The sequence below is a fragment of the Balearica regulorum genome, chromosome 27 (assembly GCF_011004875.1).
Source record: "Balearica regulorum gibbericeps isolate bBalReg1 chromosome 27, bBalReg1.pri, whole genome shotgun sequence".
NCBI classification, from domain to species: domain Eukaryota; kingdom Metazoa; phylum Chordata; class Aves; order Gruiformes; family Gruidae; genus Balearica; species Balearica regulorum.
Genome location: NC_046210.1, coordinates 2,951,058 through 2,975,631, shown reverse-complemented (window position 1 = coordinate 2,975,631; position 24,574 = coordinate 2,951,058). Strand labels below are relative to the sequence as shown.

The window sequence follows — 24,574 nt, the reverse complement described above, 5'->3', positions numbered from 1 at the left end:
GACTTGCACTATGTGTGTAATAGCAAAAGCATACAATACTTATGATATCCAAAACTTCGTTTATTGTGGGTGCAGATGTTGAAAAAGAATAGCATGCTTAATAGCAGAGGGAATATAATAAGAACAATATTTTCTTGTTTCTATTATATTCATCACCATGGTGTCCAGGCACACTTTATGATGTTTGAGCAGTAAATAATCCTCCTTTAATAGCTGAAGTAGTTGTATTTACCTTGAACTGATCCAAGTCAGGAGCGAAGGGAGAGAAGTGGGAGACCATACAGAGATTTAAAGAACTGTGATCTCTCCTACCCCAAGTTCTTGATTAGCTTTTAGGAAGGGCTTTGTACCAGAATACTGCAGGGAGAGTAAAACCAGAGCAGCCATGATTGAGATTAATGGACTAGATGAATTATCAGAGATCACTTGCAATCCTAGCACATCTTAGATATTGCACATTCATTACCAGAAAAAAAAAATCAAAATATTTTTTCAAGTGAGGTGAAAAGAAAAAGATGATACAGGAAGACTAGAAACAAGACTGCAATCAAATGAGTGTGTATGATTTGTTGGGCCATTAGCAAATACGTATAATGCATATTATTTATTATCCTTTATTTTCCAAATTCATGCTGTAACATGGCCGCATTTTCGTAGGAATACCTTCTCTTTTTTTTTCCCCCCTCCCATAACACTTCTGTATGAAAAGAGCTTTCTATAAAAGTCTGCAAAGCCAATATACTTGCAGATCACATTCTCACCTTTGCATCCCACGTAAGAATTCCCTCTCTTGTAATACCTTCAAAATACTTTCATTGCAATTTAGATTACCTGTATGTTAAGACTATTGCTTATAAACACAGCTCTCTGATTCTGATCTTTTGTTACCCTCAATTACGTTCTGCATCCAGCTAGGGTCTTTTATCCTATATTTAGTCTGCCAGCTCTTCAGCTCAAGGATAATTTTTTCACCTCATGTTTATACAGTGCCTAACACAGTATTCACATGAGGCCACCGTTATCGGTTGAGAATCTGCATGGAGTGAAAAGGTGGCAGCATAGTATGGAAATCTGAGTTCACACAGGAGAGATTCAGAGTAGTGGGGAGCATAATCTAAAAGGAGAGGGAGGTAATTTTGATTATTGTTCATAGTATTACCATTCCTGTTTGCTATTTAAGAAGCGATGATTAGGAAAGCGATCCAAAAGCCATGAAATGGATGTGTGCTTCCATAAGCAAAGTGAAACCATTTACCCCTCAGTTGATTTCCCTCACTGCAGCAGATAAAACACTCCCATAATCATGTTTTACTAAAGCCATGGCTCAAGGTGCACTAAAACAGTCATTTTCTCTGCCTTGATCTACAGCATTCAATTTAATCTCTATCTTGTTAAGAACAAAATAATAATTAAAAGAAGGGGAGGGGGGCTTAGTTTACAAGGCCATATCCGGCATACAGATGAGTAATTAGAGTGCCCTAAATATAGTAGTTTGCCTTTATTGCTGCAAGATGACTAACTTTCATCAGACGTGTACACACAGAGCACTACAGAGCTGTAACATTAAAACTGTCGCTACTAACTGAAGGTGTTTCTGGCAGTCACATCAAAGGAAAAAGCTCCCACAGTGAGATCAGGAGCTGCACAGTCCGCAGCCCGGCTTTGTTATTACACTGTTGTGCAAAAAAAAGCTCATTAAAGTTGCATTACAAGAAGGTAACAATAAAAGATTTCATTATTCCTCTTCTCGTCTGAGCCCACCCCTCTCACCACCCCAGAAAAAAGAATTAAGCTCAAAGAACAACAGATGCTCTTTGAAATGAGTATGTATTCAGAGATAATGTGGGAGCAGTGGGATACAGCAGAATTAAAGTCAAGGTGTGAAAAAGAAGACTCATTGATAGGAGGACTCACTAGGCAAGGGGGTGTGTGTGTACATGTGAGTGTGCGTATACACGTACTAGAACGGCCCCATTACTATTGCTTGTGATAAATAATTCACTTGAGGTAGAACAGAAGTAAGATCGCTCCCATTTTATCACTACGCAGTTGAGTCACAAGGAAGCAATATGCTTGGCAAAGGTGTGAAGAGCCAGATGTTTCCGAGTTCTGCTCTGTGCTCAGGAACACCTTTCAGACATGTTTGGGTTGTCCTATCACGAGAACCTGATAAGTCATGGTGGGGCCTGCCTGCTGTTTGAACCAGTGGAAACAAGGATGAGAAAACACAGCTGCCTCCGTGCTGGGTTGTTGCTGAGGTAAGAGAGCAGATGAAATGCGGCGGGAGAGTGAGGAGAAAGAGAACACAGAAATAAATGAGCAGAGGGAAGAGAGAGGGAGGTAGCAACAAAGTATGGTGATAAAGGACATGAATCAGAAAAGCAAAAAGGAGCCTCGTTCTAACATTTACAGCACTTGCACATATCTCACAAAATAATCCAAACACATGTCAAGGAAGTACTTTTCTACAGAAGAGGTAGGCAGAGTTAGCTAATGAGTGCGCTCCAGCTGCCTTGCAGGCTTTGGCCACTCCGTTCAGGAGGAGCCGGTGGAGGTGACCTGCCTGGAGTGCGGTTTGGGTGAGGGAGACCAGGGAGCAGCCGGGTACGGCGCCGGTACGAGCTGCGGGTCTCAATTCCTGCTGGCGAGCTCGGGGTGTCCGTCATGTTTCTCTCGCCCGCTCTGCCCTTCTATTACTCCCTAGAAACGCAGCCAAAGTCAAGGCAGTGTGCTGACAGCGTGCTTTCTTTGTCTTCCTCGGAGTTAATAATGGGCTTAGAGCAATGAGTTATGACCCTGCTCATCCCAATTAAAAGGAGTTGTTGTAGGCAGACTGTGGTTCTGTGTTCCTGGCCAAATGGCGGTCCTCTGAATTTCCTTCCCTCCTCTTCCCACCCGCTGCTTTGGTGGCTTCCCTGATGGACGTTGCCAGTGTTCTGGGATGGTTTGATCCAAGGAGCAGCCTGACACAGAGCAGCGCTGTTCAGAGCGCAGAGTGTGCGGCACTGCTAACTGTGCTAGAAGTTCCAGACAGTTGTTTAGTCCGAGGCAGGTAACAGTGGTGGAGATCTGTGTGGCAACCTGCCCTCGATGCGTTTTCTGTTACCCCTTGAATATCAAGATCTCGGTGAATGTGTGACCTTTGTGAAATGACGTGGAGGACCCAAACTGAGCCCCTGTTGGGGAGATATCCAGACCACAGAATCTTTTACCCTCCCTTGGTGATGCAAGTGAGGGAAAAACCCCACAAGTGTATATTAAGGATTCTTATAAATTATTTTCCTAACAGTGAACCAAAGTCAATTATATTTTTGAACTTTAAACTGAGTCAACAGATTAAAAGATAAAACATTTCTATTTAAATCTTCACCTGAATTTTCCACCTTGAAATTTTTGGATATATATATCTAGGTTTTGTCATCAAGTACATAATATTAGAATCAAAGGTAATAAAACCATTGATCTACAGTAAGACAATATTAATATTACCATATAGCTTTTATAATTAATTTGCTGCCAGATGAAAGGGAAACACTAGGTCCTTTTAGTGCTGATGATTAAAGCAAAAAGTAAACCTTTGAAAGCCAGATTTGCATGTACAACATGTTGCACTAATTCCAGCAGATCGCTTGGAAATTGTCAGTATATTTGGAGTCACACTGCAAAGTTTTGGATAAAAGACTGACTTGCAGGGGAAAAATCTGATCTGGGCTAGGATATTGAAAATTCTAGTAGTGTAAGGCTTGCTAAACTCATGTTCTAGCTTAATTTGCTTACATGTTTTATTGCAGGTCAGGTTTTTAGCAAAAGGTGGTATCCACATTAACAGGTATGTCCAACTAAAGTCTAGGAAAGGAGAAGGGAGAGATCAATTGATTCAGTAGAGATTTCATGTATTTTTAGTAATCAATCCAACCTGGCTTGTTTTACAGCTTGTCTATATATTCACTCAAATAAATGAATACCTGTCCTGAGGCAAGCTTGATAATTTGAATTAACACGGTTTGTACTGTCACTTGCCATTAAGAGTGCTCTCACCAGTGCTTAACCTTAGCTCAGGTTATATCCAGTTAGGCGCCTCTGTTTAACTATCACTTGTGAAGGTGATGAAGCCAGATGATTTGTTTTAGATTTACGCCATGTCAGAATGATACTGTCACTCCTGTTTTCAAGTCACGCTTTTCTAGAAATAGTGTAAGAGACTTGGGGGAAAAAATTCAATTTCAGGTTTAAAATTTGAAGCAAGATGCCTCTGTGCTTCTCCTCTATGTAATCCATACGTTGTGTGATAAAAGAATGGGGATGTAAGCCCCAGTCACCTTTTCTTACAAGAAGTTCTGTGTGTGCCCCATATGTGAATCAGGGATGTCTGTGCACCATATCTTTTAAAATCAACGTTTCCCAGACTTTAGGGGCTGTGGATCCAGCCCAGTCATTACATTGCTGTTGTCTGACTCCTCACTTTGTGAAGCTCAGTAGAGGAGAAAGAAACGAGACCCTTTATTCGCTGCGCACATTGGTTACAAACCTTCTGCTCCACGAGAGAAGGCACTTCCCTCTGTTCCCAAAATACTTTATGCTGGATCAAGTACAGTCAGTCATCTTGCAAATGGCATAAAGCTGTCCTAAAAAGTATATAGCTGATATAAACTCTGTGTTCTGTACTCTGGTGTTTTGAAAATCAATCACAACTGATCCAAATAAAAATAATACCACTGGGTTCATCCGAGAGAGGATACGTTCTGTGTTAATGACCACAGAGCTGAGGTTGGAATGATTTTGTGTGACTTTGTACAAACCATTTAACTGCTCCATGAAATGATTATAAAGGTTTTCCTGATTCCCAGGTGCAGTTTGAGGCTTAATTAATTAATGCCTGCAAAGCACTTTAAGATCTCAGATGAAAGGTATCATAGAAGAGCAAATATCATTATAAGTGAAATATTTTGAAGGAAAAATTTTGAGGAGTGATTGAAGTTTGCCTGTAGCTGGAGTATTCGACTTATGCTAGGTGAGGACAGACTTTATCCCTACAGATGTTTGTACTTACATTGATATGATGGCGTGGTTTGCATGTTTACAAGCTATCTTGTCTCTCTGCCCTTCTAGGAATAATTGAAAACCCTGATATTGGACACAGAACATAATTTGACATCATACTGAAACACACTCTCAAAGGAATTTTCCTTCCAGTGTTGAATTTTCGTAGTGATTATAAATTAGTCAAGTTATTTACATCTTTCACTCTCACTTCACTTAATGATAGTCAAATAAAAAAACCCCTGCAAACTACTTTTCCTAATGTTTGATTTTCTTTGTATAATTATGCCCTAAAGGCTAGTTCTTTATACTCAGTCTGCAGCCCTTGATGAATGCAGAAAGGACAGAAGGGAAGAAAATATCCAATACTTTATCCTGGGCTTTGATTTCCAAAAAGGCAACTCACGTATAGTATCTTCGTGCGGCCGTATCCCTTACTCTGATGGTTCTTCTCTTTTTTCAGTAAAGTGACATCCTGAGGCTGTAGGTAGGCAGGTAAGCTTTCCAACTTTGGATGTTCTCTGGCCTATCAAGATTAAAAATAAAAATAGGGTAGCGATTTCCTTATGCTTTTCCTTATTCCTTATATTACCCAGTTTCTCAGGTGCAAAAATCATTCCTACTGAATCAACATGACACTTTCATCCTTGCATAATTTTTCTAATCTATGTGTTTACAAGAAAACCAGAAGCATTTAGATGTGAGGATGGAAAACTGAGAAAAATAACAATATACTTTTAAATTAATCTGCATGTGCTAGATATTAAGTTCTATTATTATTTATACCCAGTGTGAATTTCTGAGCCTTTATGAAAATATGTGTTTCCCTCTAACTTATGTTTCCCTCATTGAAAATTCCATCAGAATTTTCACGTGAGTTAATGGCACCAACAGTAACAGTTGCTGCTTGTCAGAGATCCTTTAATTTCCCCTTTTTCCAAATCAGGATGTCGTTCTACTCTGGTGTACTCCTCTCCACCCGTATTACAGCTTGAACTATGAGTCCATCCTTTATGCCCAAACTGATGATTCACTCTATTTTCCCCCTGCAAAATAAGCACACAGTGAAGACCAAAAATAGAATTCTGCATTTTCCAGTTTAGGTGTCCTGGTTTAAGCTGAGAGGATTGATTTTTCTTCATAGTAGCTAGTGTGGGGATATGTTTTGGATTTGTGCTGGAGACAGCATTGATAATATAGAGATGTTTTTGTTCTATGGACTTATTGTTGAGCAGTGTTTACACGAGGCCAAGGCCTTTTCTGCTTCCTGCACTGCCCTGCCAGCGGGATGGCTGGGGGTGGACAAGAAGTTGGGAGGAGACACAGACAGGACAGGTGACCCAAACTGACCAAAGGGGTATTCCATACTATATGACATCATGCTCAGTTTATAAGGAGCTTGGGGGAAGAGAGAGGGGGGGGCGGCGGCGGCGTTCGGAGCAATGGCGTTTGTCTTCCCAAGTAACCGTTATGCGTGAGAGAGCCCTGCTTTCCTGGAGATGGCTGAACACCTGCCTGCCCATGGGAAGCAGTGAATGAATTCCTTGCTTTGCTTTGCTTGTGCGCACGGCTTTTGCTTTACCTATTAAACTGTCTTTATCTCAACCTACGAGTTTTCTCACTTTAACTCTTCCAATTCTCTTTCCCATCCCGATGGGGGGGAGTGAACGAGCGGCTGCATGGTACTCAGCTGCCGGCTGGGGTAAAACCACGACATTAGGAAAGCAATAAAAGAAACAGATTTTGCCCATTTTTTTTTTAAGGGCTTATATTTATCTATCTTATTTGTCACTTATGTGCTGTTCATTCTGCAATAGTATAAAAGTACATAAGGACCAAAGAGACCAGTGAATTCAAGGCACCATATGCAGTAAGATCCATGTGGATGAAAGACATTATAAACTATAATTGTATGATTAGTGCATTCCACATAAATACACTTCTAAGCGTCCTAAAATATCCTCCATCCCTCAGTTGCAGCAAATGTTTGAGACGTATTTGTAGCGTTTTCTGTTCGGGTTTTCTTTAACAGAACCAAAGAGTTTCATAATATTAAGTGGGAAATAATTATAATGTCACCAATATTTAAAAAAATCTCATTACGCTTTTTCTTTACTTTGGCTAAGTGATTTACGGAACAATAATTAAACGTCAGGTAATGAATCACAGATGACATACTGACATTTGATAATGTTTTGTAAACAGACTAAATGAGTCCAGGGAGAGGTGGAAACAATTGATGTTTCCATAAAAAAAAAAAAAGTAAGTCTCCACAGAGCCTCTGGAAGGAGAATATGTTATTGAATGTAAGTACAGGAGCCTGATCGAGGTGGACTGTAATCTATTAGGGAAAGGAAATTATTTGTTCTTGGAAATTTAAATGTGAAGCTCAGGAGACTGATTCCCACCAGCTATCATCACTTGTAAAATAAGGGGAATTTGCCCCTTTTTCTCCCTGGCTCTGCTCCCCACAAATTTGAGGAAATGAGCAGTTAAGAGGGTTGAAGACTTCCACCGCCATCATCTACATGAAAAAACCCCAGGTTCCAATCCAATGTCAACAGAATGGCAGATGGGAGGGGAAACTGGAAACCCTTAAGAATTACTGATTACTTTTTTAGCAGTGTATTAGCCATGTGCACTTTATAAGAATTAGAATGCACATATGCTCTTAGCTTTCCTTATTTATATTACCAGGTAGAACTAGATGCCTTCTTAGACTCTCTGGTTTACTGCTGTTCTCGTGCCTTTAAAAGTTAAAATTGAACTGAAAAGGATGACGACAAATAGACCTGCTCTCCTAATATGATATTTATATTTAATATTATATTTATATGCTAGTTAAGTATTCCTTAGCAAATTGAGAAGTGATTCAAGTAAGTCCTTCTTCCAGAACTTTGTGCATTATAGTTTTGAAGGAGAACTCCAGAAAAACTTGCGGGCAACTGTTCTGATTAGTACTTAAGTTTACCTGAAAAGGATTATTCAAGTCTTGACTGATAGTTATTTCTGTTGATTATTTTTATATTGTTATCTGTTAAGGCACTGTGGGAGATACAGCAAATAGACACTGCCTGGTCTGAAGAACTTAGAACGTAAATGAAATACACAGTGCGTCCGTTGTTACTGTGTTGACATATTTCAGCACATGCTGTATAACAATGCAATAGGAATGTAAGGATTTGATTAATTACATGGAGTAATCTCATTGCCTGAATTATTGTTTTACAGTAAATTAGTATAGAAAGTAGGTTTTGTAATAAAGATGTGTTTTTCCTATTCCTATATCTATACTATGGATTCTGCAGTGAAATGCAGTGATTAATCAGTAAGCAAACGGATGCTGTTAAAAACATTCTCTGAGAAAAATAAAAGAGAGGGCACTGAGAACCATGAATTAAGTCACCATTTTAGCAAATAGCTTCATAGGGATTAAGGTAAAACTGAGGAGTGTTTATCGAGTGTATTGGCGCAATTCAAGACAGATGAGACTTAATTAAATGTGTAAAGAGTGAACTTCAATGCCTTTCCTGAATTAAGCCTTGGAAGGTAAAACGGATCGTATGTCCCTAGAAACCTCTGGCATAGCCACAGAACTTGTGAGGTCATGGCCGAGTCTAGACAGAGATTGACAGCTACGCATGCAGATTTGGGCACACAATCACGACAAAGGGCGTAATTTCCTGCATGCTGAATTATGTCATTTTTCCTGTTTACTTTAGCTAATGTCAAAAAGGGAGAAGATGCTTTTCTTTCTGCTGTTTAGCAGTAAGCTTTTATTATGAGTTTGTACAGTACGCAGCAGAATAAAGCCCTCACCTAGGATGTTTAGATGGTGCTATTAAATAAATTACTGTTTCATATTACTTTTGATCCAAGGAATGCTGGGTTTTTGTTTACAAAAAGCTTAAATTAATAAGGCTTACGTGCAGCTCTGAGGGGAGTGATGTGGTCCTACATCTTAAGTGCATTGACAAGGGAAGCAACGTTCTCTGCAGCCTGAATGTTCCAAACACACCAATGAATTGTGGCAGATGCCTACATTCTTGCGCTTCTCCAGTCACAGAGAAAGTTAGATGTGGCACTAGGTCCCAACAGATGTATAAAATCAAGTATGTTGCTGATAGAGAATTCTTTGTTTTCTTACCATTATTTTCCCAGAAATGAAATATGCAGTTGTGATAAAAAATTACATGGCAAAAGCTCCTTACATGAGGGATTAAAACTTAAATCTGTCTTTGTTCTAATTTCCTTCTCTTCTATTTCAATACATTGAGCAAATGAAGTTGATTTTCATTCTGTCCAAAGTCACAGCAGCTTGACGTTTTTGCATTAAACAGTAGAACTGTGGGTTTACTTCACACAGTCCTTTAGCCAAGCAGAGAGTTTCCAAAAAGGAATTGTACTCATGTGCAAGGTAAACATTCTTGCAATTTCCTCTCTGCACCTTCCCAATTGACTCAGACTACAGAAAAGTTCATTTACTGTAATCAATATCACTTTACCTCATGCCTCAATGAAAAAATACCTTCTGCAGTCAATAGCAATTAGAGACAGACAGGGACAGAAATATTGATGGAGATGAAACTAGAGATTTACACCTGCTTACTATCTTTCCTGAGTATGTAACGGGACAACTGCTAATTGTAAAATATTGTGTTAGTAAATGTTCGTTGAGAAGCTGCCTAGAGAGGGAATTGCGCTTTCTGTGGTGGAGACAAGATCAGGTTTGGGGCTGTAGTTTGCTGATTTAGACGGAGGGTAATTGTAATGAACCTCAGGGACACCAGTGGGACCACACTGAATGTACCCAGCTGGAAATGCCAACAAACTTTGCGTATAGGGCCAAGGTCCAGGGGTGGTGGAACTTCCCTTACTTCCAGAAATAATCTGTGGGGTCAGTGGTCTCTCTTTTTTTTTTTTTTTTAATTTTTTCTTTTTTTTTTTTTTTTTTTTAACAGTGAGGATAATGAGTAACTTGAATAATTTATGTAGAGATGGTGTGGTTAACTGCCACCTGCGTTCTTTTAAATAGAAAGAATATGTCTCTCGGAGGCAGTTCATCAAAAAGTTATCTGGCTTACAGGGAAACCATCTCATGACATTCTCTGGCCTATTTTATAGAAGTCAGGCTGCCTAGATCATAATGGTCTATGCCAGCCTTTCTAAGTCTATAAACTGTGTCTTATCTCCAGTCTTCCCAGATGGAAGAGGAAGGCTTTTATAACCAATCTAGTTTAGACACTGACCATTCCATGTGTCAACCAAAGCTTAGAAAACAGGGATGATTGTGCAATTTACTTCAAAAGCACACTCCTGATCTGAACCGAAATGCTAATCCAAACCCCAGTAGCATTCACTGCCTGTGAAGGGGGAAGGAAAAACAATGGAATGAAGAGCAGAGAGGACAGTGTGCTTTGGGTGATAAAGTACACGCTGAGGGAAAGCGCTCTTCCTGCGAAGGTCCCGTAAGCAGTGCCGCTCCGCTGCATGTTGAAAGGCTCAGAGCTATCTGTGCTGGCTACAATCCTGAAATTCCTAATCAGTTTAAAACCATGAAGTTTTAAAAAGTTTCTTTAGGAAATTATGCTACTGTAATGTATTCCTTTAACTCCGAATATGATCCTTTTGTAAAGAAGTTCCTTGGGATTGTTGTAGCATACATTTGTATTACAATAGCATGTAGTATTTCTCATAGAAATCATCTCCTGCTGCTGCCATCGTACAAGCAGAAAAATACCATAATACTACACGTTAACACTGCCTCTCATTCTGTTTATGTTGTGTGAGATGCTATGCAATATAACAAACGTTGGCAAGACCTGTAACTACAGTAAAGAACGTGAGGAAAAAAGTTTCCTTACAATTAGTTCGTGGAACTTGAGTTATTTCCTATTAACATGGACCTGCTATTAACTGTCTACTTAAATCATGTCGTTTATCAGAACAGGGAATCTGGCTTCAGTCTACCCAGTTAAAAAAAATTGTCAGGATCTGCTTGTTTAATGGTGCATAAACCCTTCCCCAACTCGATTTAAACAATAAAATCTACATGAATAATGTATTTAAGTGCTTTAAAAAGCAGAAGTGTTACATATTTATTATTTCCTCTCTAGCTGTTCTTTATTAGAATGGCAAATCTTTAAGTTTGTGATCCAGTGACTCTAATGACAGGATCATCAGGACATTCTCCTCACCAGCCTTTTTGTATTAGAACTGAAGTAAAAAAAGAATAATGCAAGATTCAGTCAAGCGTTTTCTGCACAACATTTCTAACTGCCATTTAAAATGTACAAACATTCCCGAGCAAGGGAGATTCTTTTCTTCTTCCATCCTTTTATTCCCTCATGGTAACTTTCCCTAACAGTCTCTTTGAAGCTAAACATGGTTTCTGACTTGTGATCAAAACTGCATGAGAGCTCAGTCAGTTCTTCCCCTCTTCCCTCCCCACATCTCCCTTTCCTTTGCAAAGCCTGCCCTGTAAAAAATCAAATCTAATGCCCCCACTGAAAGATACCAGTTATCAAATAAGTAATTATTTCTGCTGTCGCTCCGTTAAACCTTTGTTGCCCCAGCAACGTATTTAACTGGGGCGGGGGGGGAGTACTGTAATTGAAATGTATAGGAAATCTATAACTTGCAAATGGAAATGCAAAAAGGAAGGAGCGTAACTGGTGTGTAATGGAAGCACCACCTCGTGAGTGTCTGATGACCTTTTAGAGGAAACAGCAGCGATAGTCACGTGCTGTGAGGCTGCAGAGATTCTCAACAGAAGTGTGTGTGTGGATCTCGGAACACTTTTTTTCATACATGCAGGCTACATCTAAATATCATTATTGTCCGTTTTAAAAAAGTCAACCAGAAGATGCCTTTATATTTAGTAATGTAGCATCATAATTCCTGTGTGATGCGTCTTCCCATTACGAAGCCACTGGTTTGCTGCCTTAAATAGGCATTTCACACCCATCGCTTCTCTGACCTCAGGAATGGAGGAGTTTAGGAGTTGGATTTTTTGATTGACTCCTGTCTGTTGCAACTAGCATCATTGACATTATGCAATCATTTCTTTTTAAAACTCCACATTTAATATTCTTCAATAAAATCCCTCTTCTGTTTGTCTAATATGAGCTGAGACAGGTAAAACAAATTAAAGAAATCTTCTCTCATTGACAGTATCATGAAATCTTAACGCCATTGTTGGAGACCTGATGCATCCTCACCTTTTGGGTTAGAATCTGATGCAGTGAAATATCCCATTTTTTTGATGGAAGGAAGGAGCAAGACTGGTATTTTATTTGCATAAAACTTAAGTGAAATCCAGGTCATCAGTTCCAGACCTTTTTATTTACACTGCATTGTGTATTCCATGCGTGTGTTATTTCATTGTGTCTTTTACACTTGCAGTGGCGTGGTAGGAAGAAGCAGATGTAGAGATTTGTGTCTGTATGGCAATGCAAAAATATTATGGTGAAATAATAATGAAATAGTACTAGCATCGTAATGTTACTACAGTAAATTGTAAGTAGTAAACAATGTCAATAAAAGAGCCTTTTTATCAGTATCGCATCAATGCTAGGGAGTGTATTAATCATGCAGCAACTATTATGAAACAGCAGTGCAGAAACTTCATACCAGGGGCTGCTGCTGAAGGGCTGAGACTCCAACGGGGCTGAAACCTGTGGAAAGGATGTTCACTGAGTGCCTCGTGAAGTCCCCTTCCACACAACCCTTCCTACGCAACACGCAAACAAAGCAGAGGTCCAGCGCTTTCCCCAACCTTATTTTTTATATTGCACACATGCTGCTTTAAAGTAATACCTGTATATTTTACGCTCCGCTTCAGAATGCTGTTAGCTGTCAGAGACTTTTTTCCAAATGTTTTATTCATGTGTCACTTGACTGTTCATTTGCTAAGGGTTTACAAATGCTTCATCAATTATTAACAGCTCTGATACCTACTTGTTTTTTTGTTGTCGTTGTGTGTTGGGTTTTTTTTAAGGAGATGTTGGGGGGTGAAGAGAACATTACAAATTTAAGAAAACAGAGATTAAAATAGGAATTAAATAGCCTACATCCACTTACTGCATTATTGCAGCAAACTTAATTTTTAGAGGAAAACAGTTATGCTAGAGAAAATGGAATTAAATATTTCCAGTTGTATGAATTGTTTCCACGCAGTATGCTAGAGATCAGCTTGTATGCTCTCAAGAAAAAGAATACACACAAGACCATTTGAAAATAATACAAGAATGTATTTAACACCGTCTAGCAACCTCAAGTGAAATTCAATGTTTTGCAAAGGGTTGGTCCAAAGAATGAAGTTCATGTAATTTTAGTAATAACGATGCAATAGGAGGTGTGTTCTGGCCTCTAAATAGGAATGAATTTTAACACCTAAAAAAGGAGAAGGTATCTAATGCAATGTTTGTCTTTCACACTCATGTCTATTAGAGAAACTTCTTTTCCATTGGCACAGCTGTATGAATGAATATTGGCAAAATTAAGGCTTAACTAAATGGTCACATATTTACCCCATGGTCTAGTCCTATGTATTCCCCAGACAAACAGGCAAGAATAAGTAATTTTTTCTGCTTTTGTTTTATAGAAGGCCACAAAATAACAAACAGTTGCTGTTTTTATTTTCATTAGTGGTTTATTAATACATTTATAAACCATTTAATAACTGCTGTTTCCAAAAGGAGGAGAGCAGTGTTTCTTCTTTCTTCAAAAGAATAAACTCAAAAGGAAATTTTGCAAAACTGATTGAAAACTTGGACTACTGGAATAGCAGCCTTTCCACAAATGCCTTCAAAGTTGGTCTGTTCTCTTGTCCCTTTGAAAATTCTTCAGGAAATCTGCAGCTCTCAATGCTGAAAGCCCTGTTTTGCTGAACAAATCGATACATGGGATTTCTTTCTACAAAGCCCTTTGAAGCTCGAGCAATTGTCTTGATGGGCTCTGACTCACTCCCAGGAAGAGCATAATCAATTATCTAATCTCATGAAAACAAAGCACAGGAGTGAGTGTGCGGGATGCGGTGCCAGCTCTGGTGCTGGGCAGCACGGTAACACCTCGCATGGCTGGAAAATACCACAGTCTTCATAAAAATCTCAGCCTGTTTTTAAAAGTTAACGGTGGGCTTTCAAAGGGAACAGTGCGTCAAGCGTGAGGATGGTCAAACAGGCCGTAATATGCATTAGACACAAAGTTATTGTTGTTAAAGTGTTGAAGTGGAGGAAATGGAAGGTAGAGGCTGCCATGAGCCCCTCAGCACTCAGGGAGATGAGCTAAACCTTGAGCCCACCTCCCCACCTTGCCCCAGCCAATAGGGCTGAACCCCGCCTTGCCCCAGCCAATGGTGACAGAGCCCTTCCCGCCCTGGGGGTGGGCAGGGCTGGCCTCGCCTCAGATTGCCTTCACACCTCAGGTTCCAGAAGCTTCCGCTATGGCTGCCTCCACCTTTCGAGGCAAGGTCAGGGTCCCTGTCCTCAGCTGTGTTCTCCCACAAGCAAAGGAAGTTCCCAGGGAGCCCTCTAGGGCAGAAATGCCTCTTTTATTTTTTTTTTCCCCTCAGAGTTAGTTGGGTACTCTAGACTTCAGCCGTTGCCAGTGCTGCTCAGGCTCTGCTGACTGGGAAAAATGGACCTCTGACAGGTTCAGAGCTCACCAGCCAGGCCCCAGGAGCATGAGGTGGCAATGATTTTGTATTTGGGGGATAAAAGAGGGAGAAATGTGATGATTTTTTCTGAGTTTACATCGTTCTTGCTATCAGAATGTAGTAGTTTAAGGCTGCCTTAGAAGTGATTCTCCAGGCTGCATTCATCCCTTGGGCTGTTGCGTGGATTTCCCCCCAGGCTGCTGCCTCCCTGCAGTGAACAGGAGAGGGCTGATCTCCACAGCATTTTACTCAGTGTTACATGTAGCAGGTTCATAGCCAAATCCATAGAGTCTGTCTTCACTCCAAGTCATATTCACATTTCAAGGTATTGTCTTCTGTGTGTTATGAAATAAAAGGCTTCATTTCATAATCACTTTGTAAGATAAAAAAATGTCAACACCCACCTCTTTTAATATTAAGCTATTTTTGCAGATAAGTAGAGCTGTATTCATTATTTCACACCAAGAAATTAAATAGACTGATGTTTTTGTGTTGGGGTTGTAATCTCACAAAATGTATAGCAAATACTCTTAAGAAATAGTAAGGAGTACTTTTCTACAGAAGAGGTAGGCAGAGTTAGCTAACGGGTGCACTCCAGCTGCCTTGCAGGCTTTGGCCACTCCGTTCAGGAGGAGCCGGTGGAGGTGACCTGCCTGGAGTGCGGTTTGGGTGAGGGAGACCAGGGAGCAGCCGGGTACGGCGCCGGTACGAGCTGCGGGTCTCAATTCCTGCTGGCGAGCTCGGGGTGTCCGTCATGTTTCTCTCGCCCGCTCTGCCCTTCTATTACTCCCTAGAAACGCAGCCAAAGTCAAGGCAGTGTGCTGACAGCGTGCTTTCTTTGTCTTCCTCGGAGTTAATAATGGGCTTAGAGCAATGAGTTATGACCCTGCTCATCCCAATTAAAAGGAGTTGTTGTAGGCAGACTGTGGTTCTGTGTTCCTGGCCAAATGGCGGTCCTCTGAATTTCCTTCCCTCCTCTTCCCACCCGCTGCTTTGGTGGCTTCCCTGATGGACGTTGCCAGTGTTCTGGGATGGTTTGATCCAAGGAGCAGCCTGACACAGAGCAGCGCTGTTCAGAGCGCAGAGTGTGCGGCACTGCTAACTGTGCTAGAAGTTCCAGGCAGTTGTTTAGTCCGAGGCAGGTAACAGTGGTGGAGATCTGTGTGGCAACCTGCCCTCGATGCGTTTTCTGTTACCCCTTGAATATCAAGATCTCAGTGAATGTGTGACCTTTGTGAAATGACGTGGAGGACCCAAACTGAGCCCCTGTTGGGGAGATATCCAGACCACAGAAGCTGCCATCTAAGCTAAGTTGACATTAATTAGTTTTCTTGTTAGCGATTTCTGAAATGATGCCATCTCAAGGGTGAAATATAGTAGCTAATTAATAGAACTTAATTTACACAGTGTTATTGTGATACTTCCACTAATACATAATCAGAACAACAATATTAACAATAATATTAATCTTCTGTGTCACCTAGAATGTTGTTCAGGTACTGCTATGGCTGGTCACATTTGGCAGTCTTTCTGGCACAAAGAAAAGCCAACATCTTTTTTGTTATTCTTAGATGCAACTGAGCTTATTGCTTTTTTTAGTATGCTTGCCTTCAACTTTTAAAATCTAAATTTTTCATTTTAACTTAAATTGTATTTTGATGTTATATACTTTTCAACTAACTTTTATACTTACAGGCAACCAATTATTATACCAGAGGATCCCAGAGTTAATATTTTTGGTTTTGAAGCTTCACTTTATTTGAGACTATATAAATAAAGTTCTCATGAAGTATTTATATGCTCTATCCCAGCTCAGGGACCGAAACAGAAGCAATGGGTAGGTAATGAAGAATCAGATACTATTTGTGCTTTTACATTTTAAAAACAGAGAGCTTGTTTTAAAAACTCTGAATTTTTAAATTCTTAAAGGAAAAGAGAAACTTAGTTGTTGTGTAAAACCAAGAGTCATTCAATGTTGGTGAGATTCTGCGTTTGTTAACTCTTTTTCATGGTGATCTGGTTTTGCAAAGTGAGTTGTATTTGATTTATACCTGTAACTAGCTCTGTATACGTCGGCAAACCATCACATTCCCCTCAGGTGCATATCTGATATACGCATACATGTGTGTATGTGTGTTGATAAACACACACCCATACGTAGAGCTGGTTTAGCCACTTGCTAATTTCTCTTTGTCATGAAATATAGTGTGCCTTACAAATTCATCACCACCTTTCTGTGATGATGTCACCTGTCCTCTACTGTTTCCGTGATGTGTATTCAGCTGCTGAAACCTTTGTGCTTTGAGTAGATTTTATGTAGGCCCAACATCAATAAAAACTGTCGTTTGAATGGTATCTAATCTAGTAAGTGCATGATGTACTGGCATATATGTAGCATTTAGCACAGGAGGAATAGAGATGAAGTGTTTTAATAGCTTCATTGTACTCATTTGGGTTGAAATTGTCTTCCTCGTTATGCACTGGCATTCACTCCCTAAGTTGCTACTCCAGTCTCATGCTAGTTAAGTTCTTTGTACCGAGCATTGCCATCAAATATTCTCTTTCTGGCCTGAATTTGCAAATTGCCAAACACCTTCAGCTCTTTTCTGCAGCAATGAGGGCTGAGCTCACAACCCCTGTCTGGAATGGGACTTAAAATAAACTGTATTCGTCGATGTAAACAACTGCAACTCTAAACCAGGTAATTATGTCATCTTGAGATAATATCATTCGCATATACATTTATGACCCCGTGGGTGTTCTTAGAAACTTTAATTTAAAATTAGGCTTTCATTTCCATGATTTTGTCTGTCTTTCTGCTACTCCCACTGCTTTTTACTTTTATTTTAGGGCTCTTTTCTCCATAGAGAGTTTTTTTTATGACCGTTCAATGTCTTCTAAAGACATTTCTCCTACATGCATTGAATGTGATTTGATTTAGCCCTCCCCCCACCTTTGTTTTATAAATGTTTCTGAAACACGCGGGTGTAACAATAAGCTATGATTCAGCACATTTCCATCACATAAAAATCAAATTTCAGTGGCTCTGATTACTCCTTATTGTGCTGAGATCAATAGATGGGAGAACCCTTAACCTAGCAGTGTGCCAGAGTGACCGACATGTATTCATAAGAACAGTCTATAAATTCAATAGAAATACTAGGTTGAGGGGGCATTCATGCTTTGAATAGCAAGGGGTTTTTTAAGCTTTTCTACCTTGCTTTACACAAATTGGTTTTCTAAAAAGGCTCTTTGTCCTTCAGAGTTTGTAACTGGGTAATAGAGAAATGTAGATAGTTACACAGTATCTACCAAAATAATGATTCCCTAGTGGCTGAATCACACTTCATTTCTATTCCCCAATTATAACAGTAATTCTAAATTTCACTTGTTAAAACTGCTTTCCTATCCCGGTGTTCTATATTGTACAATATGGGACATTATGATGTATTTCATAGAAAATTAATTTCTAAATCACTGATGATTTATACTCAAATGAGAAGAGGCCACACTGCCTTTTAAACTCAGTGATAAGAATCTGGAATATTCTTTGGAAAACCACTGGAACTAATGTAGATTTTAGTGGTGCAAACAAGAGGAGGACTTGACCCTCACCATAAAGATGGGCAGGAAAAATACTGTGTCAGTATTTGCAGTACTAGACACCACTCTAATAAATAAACTATTGTGCCTTACATTAGTTCATTTTTCTATAAAAGGTGTCAGTCAATGTCTGAAAGAAAGGATGCAATTTTGTCATAGAACTGAAAAAAATACATTATTTTCCAAGTTGGCATTTCATTCAAGGGTAAACTATTGGCTTTGTATAGAAAAATATGAGCACAATCTTGGTATAAGTCGGTGTAGTGTCTTTAAAATTTTTCCTTTCCAGTTCATGCTAGGGTTATTTTTGCCCTTTCAATGATGCTAATTAATATTTTTACAGAACTTTGAAACTGGTAATATTGTTGTTTCATGCACAAACGTACATCCTCTATCCTTGCTCTTAAGGACCTGCATTCCAAGTGGCTGAAGTCTATCTTCATTAAAGAGAACAAACACCATTTTTATGTACCATTTTAAGGGTCATAGCTTTAATTCCTCTCTGCAACAAAAATGAATGTCATCTATACTGCCTGACAAATCAGTACTCCACTCTCTTTTTCAGAAGAAATTCAAGTCTGCAAGAATATACACAGCATAAAAAACATATAAGATTTTCTTGCTGAAACCCTTGGACCCTTCTGCTTCTGTGCAAAGAAAATTGAAATAAACCCATTTTTATTTATTCATACACAGCCTTTTAGAGCTGATGAAATTGTTTTACTAAGATGCATCCCTTGATGAATTTGTGCATACGTATGGAATTTGTGAGGAAGGAACAAGGATACTTTCTTTTGGCAGCTATTACATCTTTCTCTTCCGTGGAGTATAATGCTCTTTCAAACACATGAAGTCAAAAGCCTCCTGCCAAAGGCACCTTTGTATGGTAGTTGGTTTAATTTTTCTTGAAATTTTGCCATGGGCTATTTTGAAAAGTACATTGCTGTTGAAGTTGCAGAGCAACACATTTGTTTCACATGAGTGGTGGCAAATTCCAAGACTGACTTACACCCTGCTCTACCGTTTTCTAGCACTGGTTTCCGAGAGAGCCCGAGATAGTTATGTGCACATTGAGATGGCATTTCTGACTCCAGCTATTAAAGATTTATTTGGCTTGAGAACATGTTTTGGTTTTGCAGATGATTACAATTGGCAAGGAGGCTGAATACTGGCACCGGAGATAGTACAGTGTGATCCTGATGAGCTACCTGATAGACGTGACAAAATAAAAACAACCTTGATTTCCACTTGCATGCCATTGCAGGCCTTCTGAGCAGCTAGCAACTGAAAGAAGACTACATTTCACAGGTAATTCTTATCAGTGTGTTTAGGGTAACTTAAGACTTGTGATCCCGCTTTTTGAAATGAAAATCAACATGAAGTTTGTGTGATCACCTTACAGTCATGTTATAAACAGCTCTTTTCCGTATTTATCACTTCTCATTACACATAATATATCTCTTTCACTGATGCTGCAAAATACTTCATGGAGAATATTTTCATCAGAACAAAATTCCATTTCTGCTTATATATTGTGCAGAGAAGACATGAAACACCTGAAACTATTAAACATATTTCAAGAAAATGACATTGTACGTGAAAAGCCAAAGAAAACTCTCAGATATCTTATGAATGCTAATGCAAAGTACTCTTTCTTTTTTTTTTTTTTCTTTGATTACTTACATGCTGTACTTGAATGCTTTTTGTTAATGCGTGGTCTAAAAACAGAAGAAATCTGAGATCTGAGTGGACCTTATTTTGATAGCCCTTTGCTAAGTCTGGAATTTTATCTAAAGCAGAATAACACAGAAGTTTTATTAAACTTTCACAAGGTCACAAGAGAAATTAGCTTTTCTGCATCAAGACTTATAGATCTTACAGGACTGTATTCTTCCTTGAAGTAGTTTCTTGTCACATGGAAGAACCTCAGGAACATTTTTAGGTACCCACCTTTAAATTAGAAGAGTTGTTGAATACAGAAAAAACAAGGGGTATTAAGAAAACACAGTTGTTTCACCTATTATAAATGTGCCTGTGGGTTGGTATAGCCACCAATGTGCTTTTTTTATTGATATTATTCTTTCTTGTTTGCCTGCTTTCTTTTTCTCCATTGCTACAGCCCATCTTCATTGGTGGAATCAATCTTTCCTGTCCTTCTGGTTTTTATTAAAACCATTGTTGCCTTTTGTTGTATGTCCAGAATTGATCCCTTGTGATAAGGAAAGGTTGGGTGGAAGGAGGGCCATAAATAGAGTAAATCACAGCCAAAAGAGCATGATATTTAACAGCTTGGGTTTGCAGCAGTAAAGGGCAAATTCGCAGGTGTCACATAGAGTGCTTTCATCGCCCAGAGGGGCAATTCCAACAAGGACTGCCTGCTGCAAAGTACAATGGTGTGAGGTGATTCGTGGGTCACCTGCACACAGTTCTCTTGATGGATTGCAGAAACTTTCTCTTGTACTGATCTTAGCTACATCCTTGCTGCCTGGGGTTTTCTGACAGGCCTTTTCTTCTGTCAGTAATGGACTCTGCCTCCCGTTCAGTATCTTTTTCAAGCTAGTTACAGAAAATCCCCTGTGATCTATCGCATAGAGCTGGCAATCCAAAGAATTGTGCCCATGGTGTACTACTTTATTCTTTGCTCTCTCCGAAGCAGTTGACCCTTTTGCAACATTGGCAGTTGGATTAATGTACACAATATGCACTTTGCAGATAATGCTATTGACTGTATCTTCACCTACTGAGGAAAAGGAATCCAGAAGGGTAAATGGGATTTCTGGTGACTGGGAGGAATGTGATTAACTGCCTAATGTAATGCCCGCTAAAGTAAGCAGAATGGTTCCAGCTAATTCCATTGGACATTAGGGCAGGCCTTTTTGGACAAGACCTCAAAAACTCAGGCAGTAAATTTTAGTAACAGCAGAGCTGAAGAGATGAAAGGGGTAAACTTCACATGTTGGTTATATCAGAGTAAAGCTGAAAGACTATTCGAGGTCTTTCTAGCAGCAGTCATTAATAGAGTTTGACCACTGAATCTGTACCAAGGCATCATAAACAGCAAACAAAAAATTTTCATGGTTTTAACATTAGAAAGCTGTTGTCCTTCTGGGACTGTACACAAAAATGGGCCCACACCAGCACAATTTGGTACCTTTGCAGTCAGAATGTTGGAACTGACATTGCTCCAAATTTAGATAATGTAAATCAGAATTTAACCCCTTGGCTTAAACACATCGATAAGAAATGGCATTTGCTTTTGTCCCAGCAATTTCAAGGCATTCCACATCCACTGATCTGTGGCAGTAAGCACTATTTTTTTTTCTGAAGTGAGAGAAATTACAGAGGTGTAAAGAGACACAGTTCAACTGCTCTTCAAATATTTCATTTCTGCAAAACTGGTGCAGCTCAGAACTCCACACCAATTAAAAATAAGTGAATTACAAAGAAAAATCAGTGGTGAGAACATGGACTAATTGGATTAGAAGGGGAAAAATAATAATGTGGATGCATATTTTGAGAAGTGCTCACAATAAATAAAAAGGAGAGACACTTTGCAGCCTCTCCATTTTTGCTTTATATAGAGTGATGCTCAAGGCAGGGTGATTCATGTGATGAAATAGAGGATCTGAGCAGATAATAGTTTGCCAATTCCCTGAGCCGCTTGCAGGACACAGAAGGTTGTCCAATTAATCCCTCTTGTTAGGATTAATCATGCCATTCTGTACTATAGAAGCAGCAGTGAGCAAACAAGAACAGAAGAAATGCCTCTTAGGAGGGATTTCACTCGGAAAAGAACTTTGGACTAAATCAGTATCCTGAATTCATGCAATAATATTCACAATTAAATAACAATCCCTCTCCTGTTCATGTTCAAGCTCTATCATATATTGATTAAAATAAGTCTTATACAATAAGCTTGTAAACTCTGATATACTAGGTATCATACTCTCAAATTATTACCCATATCTCAGCAGGGCTTTGTGCAGCACCCCTGCAAGTACATACTGGAAGAGGGTATCTTAAAGCATGGAAGTGCCCTGTGGAAATGACCGTCTTCTTTAAAGGCTATCTCAGACCCAATCTTGCTTTACCTGCATTAATTGCAAAACACATGTAGGCCGCAGCAAACTGTGAGATTAAAAATGTCCATGGAAATCTACACCGTCTCCTCAAACGCATTTTGAAATTTGAAAAGAAGTGGTTGCATAATTTGTTAAAAATATGCTTTTAGCTTAGTTCTTTTTCCACATCATTCCTATTTGTGTACTTGTATGCGCACACACACACATACAAACAGACGCACACTTAGATTAATATGACTACCTGAAGCGATACCGAGGTGCTGAATATTTTATGAGCCTTTGGAAGGTTAGTCATTATGCATGTTCCTTAGTGTGTCTCAGTCACAGCCATTTACAGCTAATTGGAAAAGGACCTGGAAGGTCCGCAGCCCTTAGCTGGAATAGTCAGAAAAAAACTTCCCTTGTAAACACGGAGGGGTGAGAGGAAGATTGCCTTGGGTGTTATACTATCACAGAAACCATGATTACATCTCATTATAAAGGAGGGTAATTCCTAGTTGCATCTAATTACAAAGGAGGGTAAATGAACAGCAACCACTAAAAAGATGCCTTAAATTTATTAAAAGAAAAAGAAACAGGAATGGAAGTTCAGTCCCCAGAGGTAAAGTTTTATATAGGACCAAGGTCAATTATCCATAATTTTTACTTTTTAAATGAAGACTTTGTATCTTTCTAAGAAAAAGTTCAACTCATACTGCAGTTTTGAGCTAGAAGCAAAAATTAATGAATGAAGGTTTTATGACCTTTGTTATTCCACACATCTGTCCAGATGATTATGCTGCTGCCGCCTTTCAACTTTAGAGCTTAAGAGTCAATGAATCTTAATGTTATGGAAGTATATTTTCAGCAGTATAGGGAACTTTCATTCCCACTTGTTCAAAGGCTGAACAATTTCATAGTTTTGTTCCACTTCATCTAAATACTTAAAATTCTGAAAAAAATTGAAAAATTTTCACAAAATGTTGCTTGGTTAAAAAGCTGCCTTTACATCAAAAGTATCCCAATGTAATATGCTATGCAGCTAAATGATTGTCTGCTGAAAAATGTTTTTATCTTTATGCTATTTCAATGGAAATATTTCTACAGAAGATCAGTTCTGAAACATTTGTCTCTCTTTCAAACTATTGACATAGAAGTTGAAAGAGGCATTTTCTCCTTTTGAATTGCCTGAGTCATCTTATTTTTCACTTTAATATTAGCCAGAGTTTCAAAATATCCAGTACCCTTCACGTCCCTTTGTCCTGGCTTTTCAGTACTCCTACCTCTGTGTTTCTTCTGTCAGTGTTGAGCACAGGACATTCACACCACATGTCAGCATACAGAAGAGTAAAGCTGGCACAGGGTCAGAATTGAGCATGTGGTTTAGAAATCAGTAGATAACCTTAAGGTTACTGAGCCCTGTCTGAAAATGAAGGTGCTACAGAAACCTAAGCTCGAGGGCATTGCCTTGTGAAATATGAAAGAAAAGATTCTAGGGAAGTGTTCTAATTTATTTTAAGTGCCTTTGCCCGCATCCTTATCCCTCATTTCCGACCTTCCTTCCTTTTGGATGCTCAGAGATTTGTATCGCTTTATTTGTATCATTCTTGCTGCTTTTGGTCTGAAGGCTTGAGGGGAGAGTCAAGAGAAGAATAAAGTCCTGACCAAGCAGGGCCTGAATTTTCCCTGAGGAGGACTTGTCTTTTTATTGGCAGAGCTCATATTGATAAGAGAGAGGTGCGATTCTCACGTTTAATGAAATTCCTGTAACCTGAGGCATTCATTTAACATCTGCTATGTAGTGAAGATGCATTGAAGGTTATTTTGTGCACTGTATTTGGTTAAGAGGACCCGTTAGCATCCTCCCCTGTGTAGCAAAAAATGAGAATCTGAAAATGGTCCCAGTGCCTGTTTAGAAAGCCAAACTGAGCCACCTGACTGAAACATTTCCTAGCACATAGAACGCCTGTTGTCCAATCTTGTAAGCAGTCCCACTTCCAGCTGTCAAGGGGCTGGTGTCCTATAGAAATAAATCAAGGCTGACAAACTGTAGTTTAGCAATAACAAGCACCCTGGGTTGGAACTGCATGATTGGCAACCATGATAAATTTCTGTAATTACTATTGACTCTGGGCAGACTTTAAATGCTTCAACATATTGCTAGAGAGTGAAGTTTTGATTAGTTTAAAAAGATGTATTGCACATAACTTTC

The 24,574-nt window shown here is 39.3% G+C and overlaps 1 protein-coding gene across 1 annotated transcript in view; it reads left to right on the top strand.

Moving 5' to 3' along the window:
- The first annotated feature begins 19,358 nt into the window (after positions 1-19,358).
- The window catches only part of UNC5D (unc-5 netrin receptor D), a 229,631-nt gene continuing 224,415 nt past the window's right edge, over positions 19,359-24,574 (top strand). Inside the window, exon 1 of the mRNA XM_075736593.1 lies at positions 19,359-19,609. The gene's annotated coding sequence lies outside the window, so the exon portion shown is untranslated. The remainder of the gene's footprint in view (positions 19,610-24,574) is intronic.